We start from the raw sequence: 22125 nt of genomic DNA, 5'->3' as shown, positions 1-22125 counted from the left end.
AGCACACAAGAAGGAGGAGGAGAGGGAGAAGCAGACTCCCTGCGGGGCAGAGCGCCCAATACAGGGCTCGATCTCAGGACCCAGAGATCATGACCTGAGCCCAAGGCAGATGCCCAACTGACTAAACCACCCAGGCACCCCTGGATAGTTTTCTTCTTATTGATGATGACCAAGGAAGCAATATTCTTTCTTTCTTTTTAAGATTTTTAATTGCATAAAAAAATAGTTTATTGAACAAGCTAGATGTTTCAATAAGTACTTTTAAATGAATTAAAACATAAATAAAAATGTATAAAGAAACTTACAGGGGCTAAAGCTTTCTGCTATTTTCTGACTTGCCATTTCTCATTCGTTTTATTTGTTCTTCTTGGCATGCTTCCCATCAGGGAAAGAAATTTCTTTGAGTAAAATGTTGCTGAGCATTTTAAAACTTCCTAGATCCTTCAACTAGTTTATTAATGAATGACTAGAAGTGCAGGATATTTCTTTGCATATAAACTTAACTCCCACCCAGTACACTCACAGATATTAGCACAAGGATCTCACAAGATGCACTTTAGGTCCATTTTAACCAAATCTTACAGGGGATGGGTGAGCTAGACTCAGGCTAACTCTACGTAATGTCAAATACCTGATAATTCGGGAGGGTTTTCACATATTCACAAATTGCTAGAAGCATCTGATTATAAGTTTCAATCTTGCCTCTGTTAGTGACCTCCCTCATGGTTGGCAATTTTCTATTTAAAATATCAGTTGTCTTGCTTGCATATTTAGAGATGAATAAGGCCTTATATTCTTATTTTTTATTTATTTTTTAATATAAGGTTAAAGGAAGGCAGCACTTTCAAGGTTCAATTCTTCCAGCTGAGCAAATTCACTCTTTTGACTGAAACTGAGGAACTTTAAGCATAATCCTCTGAAAAAGAAAGACAGAAGGTAAACAATGCTGAAATGAAGAGAATTTAGAGCACAAGACTTTAAAATGTTTCTTGAGGGATCCCTGGGTGGCGCAGCGGTTTAGCGCCTGCCTTTGGCCCAGGGCGCGATCCTGGAGACCCGGGATCGAATCCCACGTCAGGCTCCCGGTGCATGGAGCCTGCTTCTTCCTCTGCCTGTGTTCTGCCTGTCTCTCTCACTGTGTGCCTATCATAAATAAAAAAAAAAAAAAAAAAAAAATTAAAAAAAAATAAAATGTTTCTTGATTGTCAGAATGCGAGATGCTTAGATCACTGGGCTGAAATCATTTCCCCCATGTCATGGAGGAGAAAATATTAAAGAGTGGCCACCTGCTATGTAACATTGGTGATTTCTGTGAGTTAAGAGGTGATTGATTGGATCATTTAAAAATGTTAATTAGAGGGGCACCTAGGTGGCTCAGTCGGTTACATGTCCAACTCTTGATTTCAGCTCAGGCCATGATCTCAGGGTTGTGAAATAGAGGACCACATTGGGCTCTGGCTGGGTATGGAGCCTGCTTAAGATTCTCTCTTTCTCTCCCCCTGCCCCTCCCCCTTCCCTACTCACTCATGCCCTCTAATAAAAAATAAAATAAAATAAAATAAAACAAAATAAAGATGTTAATTAAAAGAGACTTATTTAATCATTTTGTTTTTAACAGGGAAGAAGTAAGTCCAGATATAACAATATAATTTGATGCCCAGTATAATTTGGTGCCATAAAAGGGAGCAAGCAGGTACCCCAAGAGACCCATCAAACTACTGGGTGCTCTTTCCATATCAAAGCATCACAGACTACAATATACTGAAGGTTATTAAACACAGGTCATCATGGAGAGAAGCACATTCTCCTTTCAAGTCTGTTTTTCTGTCTTTTGTTAAATTGTTTTTTAAGTTAACTGTGCCATTGTGCTTTATTGAACACTAAGAGTCCACATAGACATGCTTTGGCATCTATATGAGCACAGGCATGAATAAATCAGCCAACAAGAAACCCACCCATGCTGCCTCTACTTTTCTATTTTCATTTTTTCAATAATCCTCTGATTTTAGCTTGCACTGCCACTATTTTTCACTCTATGATCTCATTACTAACTCTCTGAGTAAATCTACTAGCCTTTTCCCTCACACATCCTCCCTGACTTTTCTGGTGCATTTATTACTGTTGAGCATCTCCTCCTTTCTGAAACTCCTGGTTCATAGACTTCATGGCACTAAATGATCCTCTAGTCTCTTTTTCTACTTGTCTTCACTCTTCCTCATTCTCCATAACTGCTCTTCTTCCTCCATCCTTTAAATGTTAGCCTTAGCTAACATTAAATGTGTTCTAATCTTATTTAGCCTTGTCAGACTCACCTTCCACAGTAACATCTTAACTACTTATTGGAACTTCTAAACAATAACACCTTCAAGCCTTTATCAGCAAGTAGTATGCCATTCTTTCTTTATTTCTTTCTTTCTCCAGCCAATAAACTCTACTTATTTTTCTCAAGACTGTTGAAACACCATGAAGCTAGTCTTCTTTATTGAAATTACCAATCCTGCTTTGTAGTCTAATTGTTCAGTCACATATTATAGGGTCCTAATTGGAATAAGAGAAGACCATCAATAAAAGTGGTTGAGTGTGAGCTCATGAGTTAGACCACCTGCTTTTAAATCCTGACTCTCCCATAATTATGCCTCAGTTTCCTCATGGGGAATAGTATGGCAGAAATAACAATACTGATTTCCTATAGTGCAGCGAGGATTAAATGCATTAATATATGTAAGAAATCTAGAACAGTACGAAGGACATATTTAGTTCTCAGTAAATGTTAACTCTAAGAGTTATTGTAGCATGTTACCATACCGACTCAAAATTATGTATTTGCTTGTCTAACTCTGTTACTAGAAAATAAGAACCTTAAGGACAAAGCAGGTTTCATCCAACATTCTGTACCCAAACTCATACCACAGAGCATATAACAGCTTGGAAACTGTTGATCAAATAGAGTACTTAGGGTAGAATAGATGAAGAATTAAATAAAGTGATACTGAGCTGGGAGCATACTCAGTTTCCTTGGTCAGGCAAAGATATGATGCCTCTATAATAAAGATGGAAAAACTAATAAAAAATAGGAAAAATAGAGTTTTAGGAGACTTCAACCACCAGGAGAGCTTTAGGAGACTACAAATGCTGAAAGCAGGGCATCAGATAAATAACTGACTTGCCTGAAACACTGAAGATAATGGAAGAAATGAGAACTATGAATGTAATTCAGACCAATCAGATAGATTCACTTAGAAAGATAAAAATAGAATTTGGGATTAATCAAATTTAACAAAGATATATTTTGTAGCTATCACAAACTCCCACATACTGTATTTTTTTCTCTTCTGTCACCTATCCCTTTCTATCTTCCTTTATAATTAATTTGCATAAAGACGGCCTCTTCTCAGTTGTTACTCTTACAGGGAAAATACCATATCTTGCACACGTTGCCTCTCACAGCATGTCACGCAGTCCCTTTCATGTAGGAGTCGGTTAATATTATTGACTAAATGAAAAGGAGCTGAGAGGGGAGTATAAATGGAAAAGAAAGGGACATATGATTGTCAATTTTTTCTGGAATCAGCAGGATTTAGTAACTTTTTAGATACCCTAGGGTAACAGAGAAGAAACAATGAAAGGTCAAGTATTCTGGTCAGGGGATTAAGAGAAACTGGCACTTTTTTTAGGATTCAAATGTCATTTTCATGAGTGGAATGACGGAACATGAGAGACTTCTAACTCTTGGAAACAAACAAGGGGTGGGAGAAGGGGAGGTGGATGGGGGTACGAGGTGACTGGGTGATGGGCACTGAGGGGCCACTTGACGGGATGAGCACTGGGTGTTATGCTATATGTTGAAAAATCGAACTCCAATAAAAAATATACAAAAAATATACATTTTCAGCAACTGGTTTCAGAAGCAAGAAAATTAATGTGGTTCAGACCTGCTGACTAGGGTTGTTTGGTCAAATATATAAATAGAAATACTCTCCATGGCTGACTGGATAATTCTAGAGCCCAGAAGAAGATTCTGGACTAGTCATAGATGTGAGAGTTGGCTGCACAAAGGTAGGAACTGAAGACACTGAGGGAGATGTGATTATTACAGAAAACATGAAAAGAAGTAAGAGAAAACCTCCAAGATTAGATTCACAATCACAGGAAGAGAAAGGAAAAGTTTTAAAGGAGCCTGAGACAAAGCAACAAGAAAAGATAGGAGTACCATGAGTGTCCCAGAGGGAGAAAAGCAGGAGAGGAATTTCTTGAAGGAGCATGTGGTCAATCTTGTCAAACATATCAGGGTCAGAGGAAACTGAGGAAGGATGAGAAAAAGCCATTGTCTTGGCAGGGAGCAGAGTTATTATCCTTGTGGAGTCAGGGGGCCATTGTGAAAAGCTAACCCCTCCAAAAGCCTTGAGAAAATTAAGGCAATGACTGTGGGCCACTTTCAAGAAACTGGAACTGAAGGGAAAGGACTTAACACCTGCTTCTTATCTGAATAAGTGAGTAATTAAATGAACAGGTCCTGCCGCTTGTGGGTATAGAGGAGCCATGAGACAGAAAGACTCAGATGGACTATCCAACATCTGACCTGAAGGGACTTTCTGGACAGCATCAAGGTCAACCCTCCAATGTTCCTGAGGAAGACAGTCAGAATGGCTGGGTAACTAGTTCACATTAGGAGAGAGATTCAAATAAAGATCTCCAATCTCTGAGCTGGGAGACTTTTTCACTACACTCTCTTTGCAACATGAACCTCAAGCTTGGCAAATAAAGAAATGAAAAGAAAAGAAACAGTTACACCTGTTCTTGTTCTCCTTCCAGTTACTTCTAGCCCATCTATCATCCCTCATGAAGATATAATATTCAGCCTTCCTAACTAGTCTATAGTAAACTATTGCTTTCCATGGGAAAGATGGCAAGTGGATGCTTCCAAGATTATGGACAGTATAGTTTTCCTTATCACACTGACTTTTACCTTGCCATGAATATACTAGGTTCCAAGTGGCCAAATTCACATGTGCAGAGAGAAGTTGGCAGAATTAGCGGTTGGGGAGGGGGGCAGTTTTCCTCTTAGTTGCACACTGGCAGAGTCTACATAGTCAAAGTGGGCTAGAATGGAGGATTGAGTGATAATCTGGCAAACTCAGGCAGTGTAAATACCCAATCCGACCACTCGGGCCTCTAGGCAGAGAAAAACATTTTCCCTGACCCTGCCAACTTCCCTCCTCATGCATGAAAACTGCTCCAAGACTGGGCCTGCGGGATTCATGGATCCCAAATGGTGGCAATGCCAAGTTGGCATGGGATTATGTGAAGCCTCTGTCCAACAGCACACTGGACTCCATCCTCTCCTCACCCCCAGGCCCCGCAATTTTATTCCTTTGTAGCACTAAGAGAGTATTTGGGAAGGAACACCCTCTATGCAGCCACTAGGGGACCATTTAATGCACTGTATTAGTAATGCAGGGTCAGGGGTCTGGCTAACATAGATTCACTGGCGAAGAATCTAGATGCTATGGTTATAGATGAGCTAGCAAAGCACGGGTAACTACAATGCTGCATTTGTTACTTTCTGCATTGGCTTCATTTACTGACTGGCTCCCGCTTATTCTGGTAGAAGAAGATATTTCTCATCGGTAAGTCATTTTATGCTTTCCTTGGATTGCCTCTTCTACAAATCTGAGTCTAGACTTTTAAATTAAAATGGAAGAGTGAGTCTCAGTGTTTTATCCATATAAAAGGGGGCCTGGAGTATCAGGTATTATGTACTCTTCTATGTCCAAGTCACTGGGTAGATAACTGACAACTCCTTCAGGCCAGGGGGAGCCTTGGAAATTCCGAATCACTTCATTAGATAATTACCTCCCTGAGTTTCTCTGACACTTCTACACCCAACTATGCCTGCTCCAGCTAGGAGCATGGCAATTCTGTCAGAAGCACACTCGTTTTCAACATGACTATTATCTATTCACACAGGAATAAGAGTTTATGGGGCTACTATACTTACCTAGCCACAAAAGCAAGATTATACTCAAGTATTCACTCTTTTTCTCCTTTTTATTTTTGGCCACCCCCTAAAAAAGCCCCAACAATAGCAATATTGGAGAGGAGCTGGGAAATCTGCCTCTTCACAAAGCTGACACAAACATTGGCGGACTAATAATGTATTCAGCAGCCACCTAGTCAGCAATGCAAAATGATTCCCAGGTTCAAGGCTATGATACATTAGAATATAATTTGGCTGGGACTTCTCTCTCTATTATGGAGAACAAATGCATTTTTGAATGACTTGAAGAAGAGGTCATGCTATTACTTACGATGGGTAAACTCAAAGAGGGTCAGGGAGGAGACGCGGTTCAGATAAGCCCCTGGAAAGTATATATGTTCTTTTAAATCTAATCCTATTTTTTAGGTCTCTCTTCACTTTCAGGGCAGGAAACTTGGCTGCCATCTGGGGCTCTATTTTCAGCTTGTTGGGAGTTTTCAGACAGCTACTGAATCTCTCAGTGTACCCCTGTTACTCCATCTACAGAGTATGGAAAATGCCACCCACCTCAGGCTGTAGAAGACACTGCAAAATTGCTAGGGCTGCTTTTGAGGTGATTATTTCTCAAAAGACTAGAACCTAGCTGATCTCTGAGACTTTTAAGATAGCTAGGTGACATGGGTTTTCTTCCTAAGTATAGCATGTTGAAAAGTCTGTGTGCTCAAAGTTTTGTCGTCTTTTCAGTTCCTCCTCTTGTCTGTTTTGTACACGGGATGATGTTCACAAAAGAACCAGTTTAAGTTCTTTACTGAAGAGCTCAAGTTTCTAATTCTCACAACCAACCAGGTAGTATATTTAAAGAAAAGGCAAATATACCTTCAATATTCTTTGCTAAACCCTTTAGAGAAAATTGCTTAGCACTGTATTCTATTTGCAGTCTACCCTTCTCTAATTAAACTGGGTTAAAGAAGGCTTGGGAAAATTGCATAATTACATGAAAAATCAATCTCATTCTGACAGGCTTTGAGTACATTGTTAGAAATCTTGACTAAAGTCATTTTTTTTCTTTGTTCACATATTTTTCCACATATGCTATAGATTATGTGAGCTTCCAAGTCCAGGCCATAGCAATCCCTATTGGTGCCTGTTGGTAGAGGCAGAGTGGACCACACGAGGGCCAGGTTCAGCTCGCTCTATGAACAGTCTCACAGTCCTCAGAGCAAGTCTTGGCTGCACATCCTTCAGTCTCTGCACCAAGTTTCTTTTGCTTGAAAAAGAGTCACAGTCCATCTGCTGTGCAAATACACAAATACAAAACCATCACCCGTTTCATTAGGAATTAGTCCCCACCAGGATACAGCAGCCCTTTCACCTTTCAGACGAGGAATGAATGTTGTAATTGTAGATCAAGCTCCTGAGGCCCTTCCTCAGGATGAAGGAGGAGTGGAGTCAGCCTTGGCTCCAGGGGGCCACCAGGCCAGTGGTGCCCCAGCACAACGATGATACATGCCAATTTTAAGCCTACCTTCTCTTGCATTGTTTTCCATCTCATGAAGTGAGTTTGGATGGCCAGAACTGAAGATCTGAGTGGACTTGCAGATATCCACAACACCTGTACACAGGTCCACAGGAAGTAAACTGTCTTTCTGTATCTTCCTCATAGACAGTATTTTCAGTCAGTTTCTGAACTATCCTAAAGAGTCAGGCAGACTTTATACAGTTCTGCATTGTTCTTAACTTCTTAGTAATTGATCAGATATTATTTCTATAATTAGAAAAGTAAACCAATTGAATGTTTGACATTTTATATGATTCCCTTCCAAGACTGGGCCTTATCAAAGAGATTAAAGGAGAGCAAAATTTAAAAGTGAGTCTCATGTATATGCACAAAATACCTCGGGAAGGATCCCAATACCCTAGTAACAGTGGTTGTCTCTGGGAAGAGAGGTGGGTGCTGAGGAAAAAGATGTCAATGACATTCACCATCACTGGTGGAGGAGTAGGAGGAGAAGGGGGCAGGTAGTATGGTTTTCAGAGAGATGCAATTTTGTTTGACATAGAAAACAAAAACATTTCTCATTTCAGACATGGGTAAAACTCCCCCAGTTGCATTTAAAAAATAAAACAAATCAAAACCTGCAAAAAGATGGCTATCAGAAAAGATTAATTCCAATGGTCAGTCTACAATGCAAATCCTTGAATGTGGCATCAACCTACTTTATTTTCTCCCTCTCTGACATGGTCTTTAGCAGTCTCCTCTTCTCTGTTGGACACATCCATAGAAAAGACACAAGGTTCCACACCTAAAATGCTGATTATCTAAAATGATTTGTTCTTCCTTTGCCCTCGTCATCCCTTTTTTTCAGTATGTATTTCCTTGCATAATTTTCTCAATCCTCCATAGGTTTCCATCATTTAATTTATCTATCTTTCCTTTCCTCTCTAGTAGCATACTCTCTCTTTAATGTCATTTTTTGAGTTATTAGATGCCATTGCTTTATGTGCAGTATCTCATTTAATCTTAGAGCTTTATGAAGTACCATTGTTATTGTCATTTTGCAAATGAGAAAATCAGATATTAGACAAATGAAGTGCTTGACCCAGGTTCTGCGGTTAACCCAGAAGGGCCCACTAAAAGCCCACATACTAAGTTGTAAAAGTGTTATTCGTACCTTACCCTTTAATCTCTTTATTCAAATTTCATTTTGTTTTCAAATTCCTGTTCACTGTCAAATGCCCTCCTATTATTTGCCTCTCCTTTTTCCCTTTAGTATTCCATTGTTTACCCCTGCACAGGTGGTACCATCTTCCATTTATTTATTTATTCATTCGTTCATTTGTTTATTTAACTCAGGTCAAAAATACAAGTAGGCTATTATTTTTCAGGGTCTTCTTTCCTACCACTGAGAGTCACAGTGCAGGCACAGCCATGGTTGCAATGACTATGGGCTATGTATTTGCAAGGGAGGTGATTTCCTGCTTAATTACCACTATGACCCTTTGATAAATTCTTATCCTTGTCTGTGCTTGAAAATGGTGCTTGTCCCCAAAGATAGGTGACCTGTCATCAAGTATCTTAGTAAAGTAATGGAAAGAGAGGGATTGTATTTGACTATATGTTAGTGTCTAGCTAGTGTTGGTAAGTTAGTAAAATATGTACGTTTTCCCATGAAATGTAGTTTTTATATTTGTGAGAAATGCAAACAAAATCCTATCATGAACAAATGCTTTTATTTTTAGCTCCAAAATATATTAAGCTTTGCAAAGATGTTAAGCATAAAACAGCATTCCATTATTGAATTGCTCTTGTTCTATTCACATCACTATATTTCTGAGACGGCTCTTATCATCACTATCATCATCATCATCAAAATCATCATCGTCATGATCATCATCATCATCATCATCATCACATAATGGAGAAGGAGAACTTGAAGGAAAAACATCAAGATTCCAAAAATAAAACTCATATATACGTCTTGCCCCCACCTTTGCACCTAATGAACTATGGATTAACAAGAAAATATAAGAGAAAAGCATGTGTAGCTAATATTCATATTCCAAGGGCTAAGCTAAAGGAATGAAAAAAATTCTGTCTAAAGATAAATACACATGTGGACATAGACATGCACACACTCAACCTCCCATGCATCAGAAGCCTTGGCCCAACAGAGCCTATGGCAGAGACTCAACTATGTGACATCACTGCACCTTGGGTACTATGTGGTAATGAATTCATTGCATGGGATCTATGACCAGAAATTCATCCCTGTCCTCCCCCTTGCCCAACCCTTTCACAACAGCAAGCCAAATTTGTGTGGTACCACTGTGCTGCTCAGCCAGTGTGCTTAATGCATTCATTAAACAGGAGACTGGAGATGATTTCCTATGTTTCTCATTATTTAAAAGAACAAGTTAATCTCCCCTTTGGGGGGCAGCAGGGGAACTGAAAACCACATGATCCTCTTAAATAGTTCTTTGCCTGCTCCTCCCCTGTTGACAGGTCTGCCTTCATAATTTTATTGTCGTAGCTCTGAAGCAAATTTTAGAGAGGTAGAGTTAGTTGATGGAAGGGTGGAAATGAGAAGGAAGATGAGGCTGGGAAAAAGATAGAGGGTGAGGGAAAGAAATCCAGCCATCTGATATATGGCAAGTCTTTTATCAGATCTATCTCCTTCCCTTCTCGAGTGCTTATCATATCACACAAACTGCTCCTGAAGAGCCCTCCATTTACCCTCTCCCCTAATTAAATGTGCACTTCATTAATGTAAATTGGGGGTTTAATGCTCTTGTTGAAATTCTGAAGAAAGTGCTATGGCCTTGCGAAATGCTTAAGCATCATTGCAAATTAGATTAGGGACCAAGAAAGGCAGTAAAATTAGAATGATAATGGCTGATGTGGCTTCCTGACAGGCATGACTATTCAGGGATCAATGGAATGGAGAACAGTTTCCCGAGCCGAAAGTGAAAGGCAGGGACAAACGTCAGCCTACAGATGTGGCTTTTGGAAGCACTTTCAATTAGTTTAATTTGGTAAATGGTGGGGATTTAGAGGCTCTCAGCCAGTCATACAAGACAAGAATACATTGAAATGTTTTTCACTTTTTAACATAAAATAGGATTGGCTTTAGATTTGCATTTCTCGAACAAGAAGATGGAGTGGGGCGGGGTGCGGGGGTGTGGGGTGTGGGGAAAGTTTCCAAAGTGTTTCACCAACTCTGCTTTTGAAAATGGAAATGGCTTTTATGAGCTTGGACTGCAACCTCCCAAATAGTGGGAAAGGGGAGAGTAAAATGTACCGCTTCTGGTTCTCAGGGAAGCCTTAAATCCTGAACACACCAAGAGCCCAGTATGTACTAAAACATGTGGTCAAAAGCCATGAGGGGAGCAGTAGGGGCAATGGGCAGTGAAATACACTCAAACTCATTCATCATTTCCCACTACAAATATGTTCTTTCAAAAAAAAAAAATGCTATCTCTCAGTTACAGGATTTGTTCTGTTCCTTCCTCTCAAAAAAAAAAAAAAAGTCATGTTTTTAAAGGTATCACAAAAGGAGAATACTCTTAATTTTTTCCACAAATATTCACCCAAGCACGTGTGCACCGAGTTACGTTCTGAGGGCATGAGCACCACCTCAGCAGACATCCACTCCACTCGATGGACACTCATTGAGGCTCATTTGGTGAGTACTAAGTGTGCCTTTTCCTTTTTCTTCCCTCCTGCTAACTCCACTCCACCTCCAAACCACTGGTGTCTTCACTGGAAAATAAATTGGCACTAATCTGGTGAGGACGTTTGCAGGCAGAACAGCTTCTGTGCACAAAGACCTCCTTCAGATTGCGCACTTTGACTACAGGTCCCTCCTTGTGTTCCCAGAATGCTGTCAAGCTCCAGTTGGACCTCCTCCCTGAAGGCGTCTGCATCTTTCATGAGTGAAGAGGAAGGAGATGATGCGTCAGAAACTCCGGTAAATATTACCAAATCCCCTGTGACTCCCCAAAGCCTGTTCAATTTTGTGAACCTGTGCAGTGATTCACCTTCCAAATCCATACGTTCCTTTTTCGGATTCACCAAAGATTTGTTAATAGGCTCATCTCTCCCTTTCGTGAAGTTAATACTGCAAGTTAGCAGCAAGCAAGGTAATAGACCAATGAATACTGAAAGGAGGGAGTCATATGACTGAAAGAAAAGAGTAATCTCCACATGCAGTGAAAATAACACAGGGCAAAGGTAAGCCCATGAAACAGTTTGCACTGTTAATAATTTGGTGGCTGGAAGTTTTCAGTTCATCATGAAGATGGTAGCAGATCCCTGGTATTACAAACAACACGATTTATGGACTTTATAAGGCCTCATTTCATAAAGGCTACTTGTCTCCTACAAAACACCCAGAGAAGCAGTAGGAAAAAAAAATTCCAGTGAAATGATCCCAATGAGGTTAATACAACTAATAATAATAATAAAACCTAATATTTGTATAGTACTTTGCTGTTTCCCAAGACCTTAGACAAATCCAATTATTTATTTCATCTATAGGAAAATCTTCTGGGGTAGAAAAGAAATAAATAGCTTTCTTCTTGTTTTATAAATGAGGAGAACAGGAATCCCTATTCTCACAGCCATCACTGTGGCTCAGTGGTTTAGCGCCTGCCTTGGGTCAGGGCGGGGTCCTGGGGTCCCGGGATCCAGTCCCGCATCAGGCTCCCTGCATGGAGCCTGCTTCTCCCTCTGCCTGTGTCTCTGCCTCTCTGTGTCTCTCATGAATAAATAAATAAAATCTTTAAAAAGAATTTTCTAAATAAATAAGGAGAACAAAGTTCAGAGGTGTCCAGTGGATTTCCCAAAGACACAGAGTTAGTGAGTGGCAGAGGAGGAATTAACACAAAAGCTTTCTTCTTCCAATAACTTCAGTGTTGTTGTGAAATTAATAGATGGTTATTGAGGAAAAAAATTCAAATAATACACAAATGTACAAAGAAAGTAAAATGCTTACCAATCATTACCGAAACTATTTTGCATACATTTCATAAATCTTTCTTTGCATATGGATAGATAATATTAACAATGATAATAATAGGAGCTAGCATATATTACTTCTTACAATGAGCCAGGCACTATCCTTGGTATTTTGGATATTTACATTCATTCCTTAGGACAATTCTGTAAGGTAGATGTAACTTATAAATAAGGAATGTAAGATCTGGAGAGATTATGTAATTCGGCCAAATTCATACAACTCTAAAGGTTATTTATAAAAAATATGATTACACTGATCATATAAGTAGGTAACTTGCTTTTTCACATGACAATATATCATGAGGATCTTTTCATTTACCCACCTCATCATGCTTCATGGCCACGTACATTTCATTGTACGTATGTACCATAATTTAATTAACATATCCCTATTGAGGTACTTGAGGTTATTTTAGTTTTTTCTTTTGTAAACACTGCTATGATGAAAATCATGAGCATCCTCTCTTTCACATTCAGCTGGCAATCTCCTTAGGATTCATTCCTACACATGAGATTTAGAGCAAGACTTAGGTCTTCTGATTGCTGGCTTCACAGGCTTGCTCTCACTGCACCAATCATGCAGCCTCCTTAATGGATATCATATAAACTCAACAGCTGTTGGCAGGAGGTTTTCAGATTTTTCACAAGTTGGCAAATTATGTCCCCAATGTGTGATCATTGCTTCAAATAAACCCCTGTCTAGAAATCTTCTGCCTCAGTGGGCACTCGGAGAACTGCCTGTAGGTTTAGGCCCCCAAACAATAGTGCCATAACAGTGCTGAGATGAGGCACTGTCCTTCCTCCCTGCCATTCCACGAACACTTGACTGGATACCAAGGAAACAAGCCCAATAAAATAGAATCAATGCCCTTAAGAAGCACACAGAAATGGGAGACAGAAAAGTAAAGAACCAATTACAAAGGAGTGTGAAAAGTGCTGTGATAAAAATATTCACATGATTCTTACATGGCAACCAAGCTGTTTACTCAGCCCAAACGGTGAACTCAAGAAAGGCCTTCTCCCAAGGAGATAGCTAGGGGATCCTGAAGGATGAGCTGCAGGTACCCAAGCAGAAGAAGACAGGTGGATGCAGCCAGTGAAAGGTACTGTGAAGGAGCCCTCTCCACACAGCTGTCTTCTCCAGATCCCATGACCATTCCTCCTCCCTACCCCTTGAGGTCATAGGGTGGGAGATAACTGTTTCCCATCAGCTAACGTCAGGATACTGTGTTATCCCATTCTCATTTTTAAAAACCCTTCCCAGTTCTTTGTAAACAGCCCATTTGAACTCCCCTACCCAATCTGACTGTGATATCTGTTTTCTGTCAGGACCCTGACTAATTCAACACATATATGCATAAGAGACTGGGCACAAATCTACAGATTTTACAGCCCCTAGCCTTGCCCTCACTCTCATCCCAAAGCCCACCCAAGGAGGCAAGAATAAAAATCCTAGCTCCAGAAGAAATGCATAGCACTCAAGATTGGCTCTGTTCCCTTACTGGCACAAAGACCTCAAAGGGACATTTCTCTTCTGGCGCCAGTTAGAGATGTTCAATTCCATTTCACTTTAATTTGCAATAAATGTGCCTAATTTTATTTTTAATTTCCTAAATAGATTGATTTGGCAAAGCCACTTTGCCAGCTCAAAAGTTAAATTTCTGATTGAAAATGCTAATATGGAATTCATTTTCTCAAACACTGATTCTCTGATATTGCAAAATTCCTCTTGTTTAGATAAGTATCAGAGAACTATAGAGATGACAGGTTCAGTAGACATGAACCCAAAGGGTACAACCAGAGTTAAAGGTCTTGCCCAACAAGATACAGTGTGTTAATAACATTCTTCCACCCTCCTAAATCCTGGATTGCGGGATTGAGGCAAATGTTGTTTGCATTGGAAAAGTACTATCTCCTAAAAATGATTCTTTGTAATTTGTGAGATTCTCCATTCCCTGGCATTCAAACCACTTTGAGATATGGCCTCAATTTTACTTACCATGTCCTAGATGAAGGTTGAAGAGGAGAAGAATAGCACAAGAATAACTCAAGAAGTAACAGTTGCTTCCTACAGGAATAAAGGAGTGGGAAGGAGAATTACTTTTTATGAGTTAATTTGTAACTTATGACAGCTATAGCATTTGAATTTATTATCTAATTGAAAAATAAATCAGCTTATTAAAAAGATGCGAAGAGCAAGTATGTGAATTTTGCTCAGCAAGGAAGGTACTGCCCACCTACTGCATGTTATGAAACATTCTAGCAAGTACAGGGGACATAAAGATAACTAAGGCATAACCCCAGACTTCAAAGAGTCTATTATCCAGAGGAGGAGACAGAAATGCACAGAAACAATGATAATCCAGGATGGAATGTGTGAGGTCACAGAATCAAGATGGAAGAAGGGTCATTTCAACTCAGTGCAACTGAGTTGCTTACGAACAGATGGTTAGAATTGGGGAAGGATACATACCAAATGGGAGAACTGTCAGCAAAAGCTTGATAGGGGAAATGAAGGAGGACATTTAACTTGCTTCTGGTCACACTGCAGTGGGTGAAGACAGGCAGTAATCCCTAGTTCCTCCCAAGTCCCAGCCATGAGGATACCCTACATTTTTCACAAAAGTCCTATTTGTAATAATTATACCTTATATGAGTATGACATTTTAGTTCTTAAAAGGTCTTCTCAAGTAAACTATCCCATTTAACTTCACAATAATATGTCCTCACTATATGGTTGGAGAATCCAGCTATGAGAGGACAGCAAAGTTGAATGGGATTTTGACGAAAACTGTCATTACACAGAGGGGGAAACTGAGACATAGCAAAAATATGTGATATTTGAATATAAATAATAGTGAAAGGGAATAGAAGGGAAGGGAGAAGAAATGTGTGGGAAATATCAGAAAGGGAGACAGAACGTAAAGACTGTTAACTCTGGGAAACGAACTAGGGGTGGTGGAAGGGGAGGAGGGCGGGGAGTGGGAGTGAATGGGTGACGGGCACTGGGGTTTATTCTGTATGTTGGTAAATTGAACACCAATAAAAAATAAATTAAAAAAAAAGAATATGTGATATTCAGTTAGGAAAAGAGCCAGAAATTTCTGAGGTTGTTTGCCTCAGACTCACAGGGAACAAAACAAATCCATCTTCTAGTCAAACACTGCCAAGTGACATTTAACGTATATACACTAATTTTCTGCCTATATACAGAAATAAACATATACACTACAAGTGTCCATATCTATCAACCACCTAGAAATGTATTAGGAAAAAAGTAATGACTATCATTAGTACCTTGTTTTTAGTCATAGGTCTATTGTTAGGTGGAGACTCCACACCTTAGGTGCGGTTATATATCTGAGTGTGGCCACAGACTAGATTAGGGGAAGACAGCTCTAACAACAGGACAAGTCAAAGGTTTGCCTAGTAACCGCATTCTCCACCATCCACCCAGAGAATATTCTGATAGGAGGGGATATTAAATGTTTGGAGGTATTGTTTTTAAAAGAGAAAAATCAAATACATATTGGGTTATTGATGATATAAAGCTGCAAAAATTTAGGGCAAGGGTAGCTGCTGTAGGTAGCAAGCAACATGCAAAATGGATGGAAAGAGAAAAGACACAGGGGCCTGTATGTAATATAGAAGTAATTTCGTCTTTCACCCCCTCAGAACCCCATCACAAAATGCACACTTCTCTCCCTTCAGCCAGCCCCCCATATCCATACCCTCTGCATCTCTCGCCTTTTTGAGAATCTCCCCCGTGTCCCAGCTGGGCCTGAATGATTAGGTGTGGCCCTATAGCTCGCTCTCACTTATTCAGCTGTTAAAGCAGCTTAAACCCTCATAAGAACATTAACATTTGGGTGCCAATAACAGATTGACCTTTATTCATAAAGTGCAAATAGTTGGAAGTCGAACAGATTGGTTGCCAGCGATTGCCTTTTATGTGCAGTTTAACGCTTTGATTTCTCTCCCCTTTCTTCCTTTAATCTGACAACGCTGGCTTGAATACGGTTTGCACTCTAAGTAAACAGGGCCAGGGGAGGCCTCTGCTTTTGTACCAAAGTTTGCTTGGAGGAGGGAGGGAGACGGGAGAGTGACTTTAAAAGATTTGCCTTTGGAATTAAACAATTTAAGAATGGATTGGAGACCCCCAAAACTGAATGGAGCTGTTGGAAGAACTCTGAACTGAACTCACAAGAGCCTTTTGCATATGAGACCATTTATCCAAAATCGGCCATCTAGATGCAGAATGAGAATGTAAGGATTTATATTAACTCTCTTGAAAGTTTACTCCACATCATATACAAAAGGGAAACTCAGAAACCCGCAGAGCCTATGGATTTGAGATGGGACCACACTACACTGCTTTGTTACGCACTTCTAGCCAGCTGTGAGCATTTTGATGCTTCAGAGTGCAAAGGGTGGCTTGATCTTTTAAACAAGTTGTGTTTCTTTAAAGCATTCCAAGGAAATATCTCTTAAGCATAGGCTTTTTAAGATACTTTCCAACACAGCATTCAGTTCTGGATTCTTTTTTTCCTGATCTATCTTGACAATACTTCACTTTCAAAAGCACAGCCTATGCTTTATAGCAAATGGAGACTCTTTATAGCATTTTCATAGGTAGCATGTGTAAATGCAAAGCTTCCCAGCAATCAACTGTGTCCATTTAGAAATAATAAAGTTCTTTGTGAGTCAACAAAACAAACACAGGAAATGGAAGGTACGAAGCTCTCATGAATAAGGCTTGACCATAAGTGTAAGGCAATTTTATGTGAATGCTGGTTCTGCTAGAGCTTTTGCATTGCCTTGAAAAAAAATCTTAATTGTATTTTAGGAATGAAGGAGAATTTCTTTTTGATCCAGACAATTTAGCAATGTACTGTACATGAACAACTTTGGCTTTAGAATTAGCCATATCTAGTTTTGTGTCCCAATCTTTACTAGAAGCTCCTTAGCTTTGTGCCTTAAACAAGGAACTTTTCTCAAAGCCTCATTTCCTCTTCTGGAATTTGTAGGCAACTATAGTACCAGTCTCAGAGGGATAAGCATCCCTATGAAGCTCATAACACAGCTCCTTGCCCCTTTAGTAACTCAGTGAAAGTTATTATTTTATTAATTTTTAATTCTGTACAGCTTTGCTGTCATAGTTGTCTCTGAAGATAATGACAAAGAGAAATAGAAAAGAAAAAGAAATAAAGTTTTTAGCAATGGATCCATCTCACAATTAACCACAATAAATGGAAATTGTTATTATTGTTGTTATTATCAGTTTATACTTTCCTGTGTATGGACTGCTTCACTATTTCAAACTACATTATGGTTGTCTTAAGGCAGAAAATAGGTCTTCCATTTCTTTTGCATCCCTTGATGCCATGAGCACAATATTAAATGCAGAGGGTGCTTAACAAATGACTTGTTGATTAACTGTTTATTCTCCTTTATTGAAAACCACCTGGTCAAAGCAAAAACAACAACAACAAATTAAAAAAAAAAACCAAAGGCATTATCTTTCCCTCCCTCTCTTTCAATCTTCATTTAATCCATTACTAAGTCTAGTCATCTCTTGCTTGAGAAAATGAGCTCTCCTATTGTCCATTCATATTGTCACCAGGCTAATCCATGTGTGCAGTAGCCTTCTAATTAAGAATGTGCAAAAATAATAAAAATAAAGAATGTGCTCTCACTCTGTCCTCACCACCATTTCCCACCTGCTTCCAGTCATTCTGAGGACTGATGTTGGGCAAACATTCTCCAGATTTCTTTTATGTCTCCACCTAGCAATTCATATTGTGGCCTCCATTCTCTTCTAGACTTTCTTTAATAGTCATATGGAAAGTGGCATGGATGGAAAGAGTTTTTAAAAAGATATAAGAATATTATCTACAGTACTTTGATTCAAGGTTTTTTCCTGAACTTGGAATATCTATCACAAAGAGGACAAAACCCTACCAATTTGCTAACTGGTTATCCATCTTGCCAACATGTACATGACTTCAGCTCATAAGAGGGACAGTTATATAGATCAAAAATATACAACTCAGAAAAAAAGCAAGTAACCCAAATGAAAATGGGCAAAGAACCTGAACACACTGATCAAGTAACCCAAATGAAAATGGGCAAAGAAGATATACAAATGGGTAACAGGTACATGAAAAGTGCTCAACATTCCCAGTCATCAGGGAAATGCAAATCAAAACCGCAATGAGATATCATCTGATACCTGTAACAATGGCTATTGTCAAAAAGACAGGAGATAACAAGTGCTGGCAAGAATGTGGAGGAAAGAGAATCCTTGTGCGCTATTGGTGGGAGTGTAAACTTGTGCAAACACTGTGAAAAACAGTATGGAGATTCCTCAGAAAATTCAGAATAGAACTGCCATGTGATTCAGTAATCCCACCTCTAGGTATTTATCTGAAGGAAATGAAAACCCTAACTCAAAGATATATCTGCACCCCCATGTTCATTGCAGCATTATTTACAATTGCCAAAACATGGAAGCAATCTAAGTGTCCATCAACAGATGAACGGAGAGAAAATTGTATATGCATACAAATTTCTATATACAAATCTCTTCTATATCTATAATAGAATATTATTCAGCCATTAAAAAGAAGGAAGCAGTGACATTTGCAAAAAACATGGATAAACCTGGAGGGTATTATGTTAAGTGAAATAAGTCAGGCAGAGAAAAACAAATATTGTTTGTTCTCACTTATATGCAAAATCTAGAAAAGCCACAATCATAGAAACAGAGAGTAGAATGATGGTTGCTGGAATAGGGGGTGGGGGAAATAAGGTGACACTGATCAAAGGATACAAACTTCTAGTTATAAGATGAAGAAGTTCTGAGGATCTAATGTACAGCATGGTGATTATAGTTAACAATACTGCATTGTATACTTAAATCTACTAAGAGAGCAAATCTTTTTTTTTTTTTTTTTTTTTTTATTCATGATAGGCACACAGTGAGAGAGAGAGAGGCAGAGACACAGGCAGAGGGAGAAGCAGGCTCCATGCACCGGGAGCCTGATGTGGGATTCGATCCCGGGTCTCCAGGATCGCGCCCTGGGCCAAAGGCAGGCGCCAAACCGCTGCGCCACCCAGGGATCCCTAAGAGAGCAAATCTTAAGTGTTCTCACCACACACACACACACGCACAAAAGATAATTATGTGAGAGGATAGATGTGTTAACCAAACTTATTGTGATAACATTTCACAATATGTACCACATATCAAATCATCACGCTGTAGACCATAAACTTACTCAGTTGTTTTGGAATCCCAAAACAAAGAGCAGAAGCAAGGAAAAGTTAAAAATCACATAGAAATAGTGGAATAGAAGGCAAAAACAAAAAATGAGGGAGAGCGAGATGTTCATTTTTTGGAGTTCCAGGACCAGCCCCTTCTTTTCTAAGTCCCCGGAGTTACTCCAAAGAAAGGACAAGAGCCATGGGCAAAGAAAAACTTGTTTTCTCAGGTCTCATGCTCACCAATCCCCAAGTCCAATACTCACCCCAACTCAGGGCAAAGTGTTTATCTTCAGTGGAAACTCATTTCAGTTTAATTGTTTTTTTTCTCAGCTTTTCCTTCCATAATCAGAGACTGCAATGCCAAGTAGCTCTCAAGCCAAGTCATTTTAATGAGGGAAAGATTTCAAAAAGATTATGGATGGGGTTTTAAATGTCTACCGAAATGCACACAGAAAAGTCTTCATTGTAGGAGGAAATGCTTTAAAAAGTATCTTTAAATAAATCCTCAATAACAGAGACTTGGCAGGCCCAGGGCTGCTACCCAGCCATCCCTGGGAGAGTGGGCCTTTTATGGATTTCAATCTAAGTGTTCGTGCTGACAGGAGCCCCCTAATCTATAGTATTGTTCAGTACTCATGAGAGTCTCATTAATTAGTAGCTGATGAGGTACAAAAGGAGTAAATTTTGTTTCAATTTAATGATGACCTTCATTTTCATTCCATTCCCTTTGTGAAAACCTGGAAATTATATGACTATCCCCAAACAGTAGAGTTTTTAAAAGCTCCTCTAGTCAGACAAATTGGTTTAATTTCTTGCCCCTTTACTGAAAGCAGAGCTTCAGTGAACCTAATGTACTTCTGGAAAAAGAACTGATGGAAGAAAATTTAAGTTTTTGGACTGCTGGGAAAATTTTGGCAGGAGATAGATAGGAAAAAATGAAAGGTTTTGGTTTGCATTTATGGCAAAGAACAGATCACATAGAAAGTCTGAGGATGACAAAAATAAATTGTTAGTGTCATTAAAATGAAAAGCACTTAATTCATCTAGGAGACCTTAAATAACCTAGAGATCAATGCCTGGCACAGATGTACTTAGTAAATGTTTGTTGAATGAATGAATGAATGAATGAATGAATGAATGAATTCTTTTGATGTCACCTATTCTCAATACTCATATTTTAAGCTGTAATGTTCCTAAATTCATTTAAGCAGTGGATTCACTTCATTGTTGGTACTAACAAATGTTGAGCAATTAGTTGTGAAGACAATCCTTGGCCACTCCACAGGGTATAAACTCTTAGCTGCACTCAGGGAATAAGCCAGAAGGTACAAGGACAAGATGAACAGGTAGCTACCTGCCTCACCACCACTATTATTTCTCAAATTGCAGATCCCAGGAGCAAGGGTTCTCCATGTAGGCGACTTACTGAAGCTGCTGGAAGCATTTCAGTCCAGGACGTTAATATTAGCTTTTGGATACAGCCATTTTAATGAGGTAAAAAGAGTAGTGTTGCTTTTTTCTTTCTTTCACTTTTTAATGCCAAGTAATCTGTGCAAAAGTTACCTCTCAGACTTACATCATCCTTGACTCCATGTCCTTGGATGGAATATGGCTGAGATGGGTTGAGCATATCCACATCACATACTGCTAAAAAGTCTTTCAAAACTGAAAATTAAATAACTTGAAAGTGAAGTCAAGCTGCCCTATCTTTCATATGACCCCTAATTTCCTTTGTACACACACATATACACACACACACATTCTTATCTACAAAACTACTCATTGAATGAATGAGTGAATGGTTGCCATAATGAATTACAACTAGGCATGGAGTTCACATCATTGACTGTACTTACAACCCAAATATTTCTAGAGCCAGATTGTAGCTGGGGGCGAAGTGATCTGTTGAGAACAAGATATGACTCTTAAAAATGTTATGAATGCTGGATTTCAAGCACCAAAGACATGAGTCTTCCCAGCATTCCAGCTGAGAGAATCAAAAGTGCTCACAACCCAGATGGGTCAAACTCTCAGGCCATCTTGAGGCTGTGTTGTCCCCTCTTTACTGTGGGACAGAGGAACAAATGAGGAGGCCATGGTGGTATTCTAGTCTTTTCTGGACAATGAAAACCATAACTCTAATTTCCTCTCATCTCCAAGGCCATTTCTCATCTCTCTTAATAATGGATCCAGAATCTTTGCAAGGAATCTCAGGGCAGATTACTCTTTGACCTAATTATCTTTCAATCATGGAAGCTGCCCAAGATTCTACTCATGTCCCCATTTTCCCTTTCAAGACCAGCTTAGCGCATGCACACACACACACACACACACACACACACACGGCCTTGTGGTGGATTTAAGA

At 39.3% G+C, this 22125-nt stretch overlaps 1 long non-coding RNA gene across 2 annotated transcripts; it reads right to left on the bottom strand.

Annotated features, from left to right (window-relative positions):
• Positions 1 to 651: 651 nt before the first annotated feature.
• LOC111093658 lies at positions 652 to 21470 on the bottom strand. 2 transcript variants are annotated; one of them, XR_005382552.1, is made up of 4 exons: positions 21337 to 21470; positions 17783 to 17958; positions 14494 to 14558; positions 652 to 916 (listed from the first exon to the last, which is right to left on the bottom strand). It is a non-coding gene; the product is annotated as an uncharacterized LOC111093658 (long non-coding RNA). The 2 variants fall into 2 exon arrangements; XR_005382553.1 differs by lacking the exon at positions 652 to 916 and adding an exon at positions 1912 to 2538.
• Positions 21471 to 22125: the final 655 nt, after the last annotated feature.

The sequence above is a fragment of the Canis lupus genome, chromosome 32 (assembly GCF_011100685.1).
Source record: "Canis lupus familiaris isolate Mischka breed German Shepherd chromosome 32, alternate assembly UU_Cfam_GSD_1.0, whole genome shotgun sequence".
NCBI classification, from domain to species: Eukaryota; Metazoa; Chordata; class Mammalia; order Carnivora; family Canidae; genus Canis; species Canis lupus.
Note: the sequence above shows the minus strand (reverse complement) of the source record. Positions and strands in the feature narration are given on the sequence as shown.